This window comes from Mustela nigripes, chromosome 2 (assembly GCF_022355385.1).
Source record: "Mustela nigripes isolate SB6536 chromosome 2, MUSNIG.SB6536, whole genome shotgun sequence".
Taxonomy (NCBI): Eukaryota; Metazoa; Chordata; class Mammalia; order Carnivora; family Mustelidae; genus Mustela; species Mustela nigripes.
Window position 1 is genome coordinate 22,647,516 of NC_081558.1, and position 4,409 is coordinate 22,651,924.

At 61.2% G+C, this 4,409-nt stretch overlaps 1 protein-coding gene and 1 long non-coding RNA gene across 5 annotated transcripts in view; one reads left to right on the forward strand and one right to left on the reverse strand.

Annotated features, from left to right (window-relative positions):
* CHDH (choline dehydrogenase) overlaps nt 1–4,106 on the reverse strand; it is a 38,220-nt gene extending 34,114 nt beyond the window's left edge. The window contains exon 1 of one of the 4 annotated variants that reach the window (XM_059389970.1): nt 4,006–4,106. The gene's annotated coding sequence lies outside the window, so the exon portion shown is untranslated. Of the gene's footprint in view, nt 1–2,605; nt 2,708–4,005 lie in introns of those variants that run through there. The other 3 variants (XM_059389968.1, XM_059389971.1, XM_059389972.1) reach the window with 3 other exon arrangements.
* Nucleotides 664–1,799, forward strand: LOC132011429 (uncharacterized). Its single transcript, XR_009402370.1, has 3 exons — nt 664–892; nt 1,048–1,320; nt 1,409–1,799. It is a non-coding gene; the product is annotated as an uncharacterized LOC132011429 (long non-coding RNA).
* Nucleotides 4,107–4,409: the final 303 nt, after the last annotated feature.

Sequence of the window (4,409 nt, forward strand, 5' to 3'; positions counted from 1 at the left end):
TCTTTCTTAGGTTTGCTGGGAGAGCAAAAGTTAGTAAGAGCCAAAAAAAACACCCTTCAAAAAATGAAAAGTGCCAAACCAAAGCCCATGGCGACTTCGTCACAACCCCAGTGTGGCCAGGGTCCGGTCCTCGCCCCGCTCCCCACATAGCCCCACTCGCCCTGCTTCCTCCTCCTTCAGGTGCCACCAGGGCCAATAACAATACCACTGATAATAGATTAATTCACGTATCACCGGTCAAAACATAGATCATCAACCCTGCTCTGTGCACCCGGAGTCTCCAGTAAACCTCCCGAGAGCACCCGTGGACAGATGGGGCTTGGGGAGAACAGAGGTCCCTGCCCCCGTGTCCCGACCGGCTTCACGCTGCCGTGTGACAACACAGGCCAACACCGTGCAGGTGCACATGGGCCGGGATCTCACGGGCCTTCCTCCTGGGACAGGCCCAAGTCCTAGTGCACTGTTCTGGGCCCGCCCCTCCCCATAGCAGCAGAGCAGTTCATCTCTGCTGTGTGGCCCTGCGGGGAACAGTGGGGTGCGGTGCAGGCCTTCCATGTGGCTTCCCGTTGACTCAAAGCAGCCTTTGACCCTGCAAAGCTCAACCAGCCGGAGCAGAGGGGTCGGAGGGCTACCGAGGGCAGGGGTGCGCCCAACAGCCACAGGTCCCAGCTCAGGTGGGCCGCCGAGGCCCTGGGAAGCTGCCAGAAGCTGCTTGCTCTTCACGAGACAATGAGTCCACTGTTGACTGGCCGGGGCCTTGATTAATATTTGCAAAAGGAGCACAGTGGAAAATTCCATCTGGGCGGAGGCGGGCCACGGGGCATGTCAACAACCTCAAAGGCCTTGTTCTCTCAGGGATGGATGAGGCTGAGAAAACAAAGGCCTGACAGAGGTGACAGGACCTGAGGCTGTCAGGGCCCTTGGGTCCAGAGGAAGTCCCTTACCTGGGTCCCAGAGGCACTAATGTGGTTTTTTTTGTCCTGCCTTCCCTGACCCCAAATTTACACGGCATCTTGAAACCCTTCAACTTTCTTCCTATCTCCTCAGAGTCTCCAACAGCCCTGCCCGGCCCAGAGAGGAGATGTGTCCGCCCCAGGTCACAGACAGGGAAACTGGGGCTCCATGGGCAGCAGCTGGTGCGCAGCACAGCCAGGCAAGCCCTGGCAGCCCAGAGCCTGACCCGGGGAGTCTGGGGTCAGGACCCCCATGCACGAGCGGCCGTCTTGTGGGCTCCGGGAGGGGCCCTGACCATCAGTCCGCCAGAGGAGGAGGAAGAGGCGAAAGAGGAAGAAGCGCAGAGCGGCTCTCCTGGGTAGCCAGGTTCGTAAGCATCACCTGGGGGGAAGGGGTGCATCCACGGGGCCTCCTAAATCCCCTGAACTGAGGCCCTTTGACAAACCCAAAACAGGCAGAATTCCTGGCTGCAGGGCCCGGGCCCGAGGACCTGCAAGGTTCCTTCCCTCCCAAGCTTGGCTCACCTCTCCAGCGGACGGCACTTCACTCTCTTCTCCGCCCCACGGTACAGGAAAGGAAACTGAGGCTCTGGGGAGAGCAGTGACTTGCCACAGGTCACAGAGAGAAAGGGGACATGGAGACCACTGGGGATTCAGTGGCCCTGCCTCGGGTTTATAAAACCCTCACGTGGGGCACCTGGGTGGCTCAGTCATTAAGCGTCTGCCTTCTGCTCAGGTCAGGATCCCAGGGTTCTGGGATCAAGCCCCGCCTCAGGCTTCTTGCTCAGCCGGAAGCCTGCTTCTCCCTTTCCCACTCCCCCTGCTTGTGTTCCCTCTCTCGCTATCTCTCTGTCAAATAAATAAATAAAAATAAAATATAATAAAGCCACAGCGTTATTGGACCTATGTAGCCAAAGAAATGGTGTCCCTTTCAGCAGGGCCCTCAAAGGCTCCATGCTTGATCCACAAGGACACTTTCTGGAATGACCTTCCAAGCCAGTGTGGACCCCCGGCCCCCGCCCAAGAAAACAGGCAGCCATAGCTCACTTGCCCACAGGGAACACCAGTTGTGGCTGCGGGGCCTTCCTCTCCACACCTCACCCCGCAGTCCTGTGTGCAGAGCCGGCGGTGGGCATCCGCACCATCCGGGAGCCCCAGAGGGTCAGGGCGGTGTCGGCACTGTGCCCCAGACCTCCTCCCCCAGGGCCCCTCCATCCAACCCCTCCACCCCATGCTCAGTGACTTCCAAACCAAACTCACCTCCCCCCCTTCAGCCACCAGCTCCTTCCCCTGTACAAGGAACCCCCACCTCTTCTTTCTTAAAACCACCCCAACTCCACTCCCATCTCTGAACCCACTTTCTCCCCTTCTTGGCAAAGCCACCCAGATGCCCAGTGATGTAAGTCAGGCCAACCCTGACCATTTGATCCAGGGGGGCTGCTTCCTCACCCCTGGATTTGCTCCCCCCATATATGTCTGACTCATAAACCCTACCTCCCGGTTTTATCTCTGTAACCCTGCTTGTCCCCGAAACCCTCGCACTCAGCCCCGCGCTCCCACAGCAAGGCTTGCTGGGGCACACAGCTGTATACAGCCGGCGCAGCTCAGAGCCTGGCCCATGACACTCAGCTGTTCACCAAGGGAATACGTACCTTCTTGCTGGTCTTGGGAGGGGCAGGCCTCCCACTGCCCTGCACAGCCACCCAGGTGGCCTTTATAAGGCTTAAAACTGTACCCCCCACCTAAAACTCTGCTGTCGCTCCTTGGCACCACGGGACAAAGTTCAGGATCTCCACCTGGCCTGTGAGGCGGTCTCCAACAGCAATTTCACGGCAGGGCGGGAACACATGCCCTTGAACGTGCACTCATCTCATTCATTCTTGGCCCGAGAGTGCCCATCTGCCAGCAACTGTGTGTCATTCACCTTTGCACCCCAGGACTGGCACCCTACTGGTGTTTGCTCAGAAGACAGATAATTATCGGGGCTGGAAATGGTCTCACGAACCACAGGGCTCAAAGCAATTCGGAGAGGTTGAGTAAGGCAGCCCCAGGCAAGGATGAGCCAACGGCCTCACCTGAGCCCCTCTCCCTGGTCAGGAATTAGACCCGTCCTCTAGAGACATCACCTGGAGCCCCACACAGACGCAGGCCAGAGCCTCAGGTGACCTTGAGGCTGGGTCCAGTCCACACAGGCCCAAACCTGAACCCCACAGGTGAGCCAGGCTTGGCACACAGTAGGACCGCAGCAAAGAGAAACAAAAAACAGCTGTTTGACAAAGTCAACCTCTTGCCAGCTGACAGCTCCCTCCAGAAGTCTCACTGCCCTCCCTAGGCCTTGGTCTCTTCATCTGTAGAATGGCGCTAACAAGGCCTGCAAGTTCAAGTGGCCTTGAGTGGGTCCCCTTAACCTTGTCCTTTGCAAGCAGAGGGGACCGAAGCAGCGGAGTTTGGAGCTCTGCGATCCACTGGCAGCCTAATTTTTGTTAACCTGTCCTCACATCACTGTGTCTCAAAGGATGATTTCAGCAGCCAGCTGGCGTCAAAACTACGTGGGCCAGAGCCCAGCGGAACCCAGGGGTCCCCTCGGAATCTGAGGGCGGGCCCGGGATTTGCATTTAAGGCGGCGCAGAGACTCCTGGGCGCAGTGAAACCCGCGCGGCTGCAAGCCCACGGCAGCCCCGGCTTCCGCCTTCCGAGACCCAAGAGTTCGTGTCAGACCTCGTTTTGTGGAAATAAACACACACCAGAGAAGCTGGGGGTGGGGGAGGGGGGATTTCGATCACCCGAACAACATACAACTTAGTTCCTGCGAAGAACTAGTTCTCCAAAGAACTCCACGAGGCTTCGGATGCCCGCGTCCCCCGCGCCAGCCCTTTGGTTTCGGGGGCTGGGCCTCTGCGTAAAGTGGGGCTCCAGCCTCGGCGGCCAGCCCGGCTCTTCCCGACTCCCCCGCTCCCCGGCCCGAGGCCGCCCGGGGCTCCCGGACTGCGGTCAGGCCAGAGAGCGGGCGGCCGGCGGGTCGGAGGGTCGGGGCATGTCCCCCGCTACTCACCCTCGGCGGCCGGAACGGGGGGCTGCGGCGGAGCGGGAGGCAGCGAACCGGCCCCGGGCCCCGCTCCCCTCTAACTGGCGGCGCCGGCGTCCAGCGCGCTCTCCGCGGCCTGCAGGGGAACCGCGGGCCGGCGGGCGGGCGGTTCGACTCGGGCCCGCCCGAGGGCGCGTGTGCAGTCGCGCACCTGGCTCAGTGCTCGCACGTGTGCGCGGGGCCCCGGAGCGCCGCGCCGGCTGGTGCTGGGCGGGTCAGGTGCCCCGCGGTGCTGGGACGCGGCCCATCCCGGCGAGCCCCGGCAGGCCAGGGCGCTCCTGTGTTCCCCACCCAGGGAGGGGTCCGCCCTCGGCCCCGAGCGTCGGGCCGGGGCGGTGCTGTGGGAGGCGGGGCCCCCGAGGGGTGGCCCG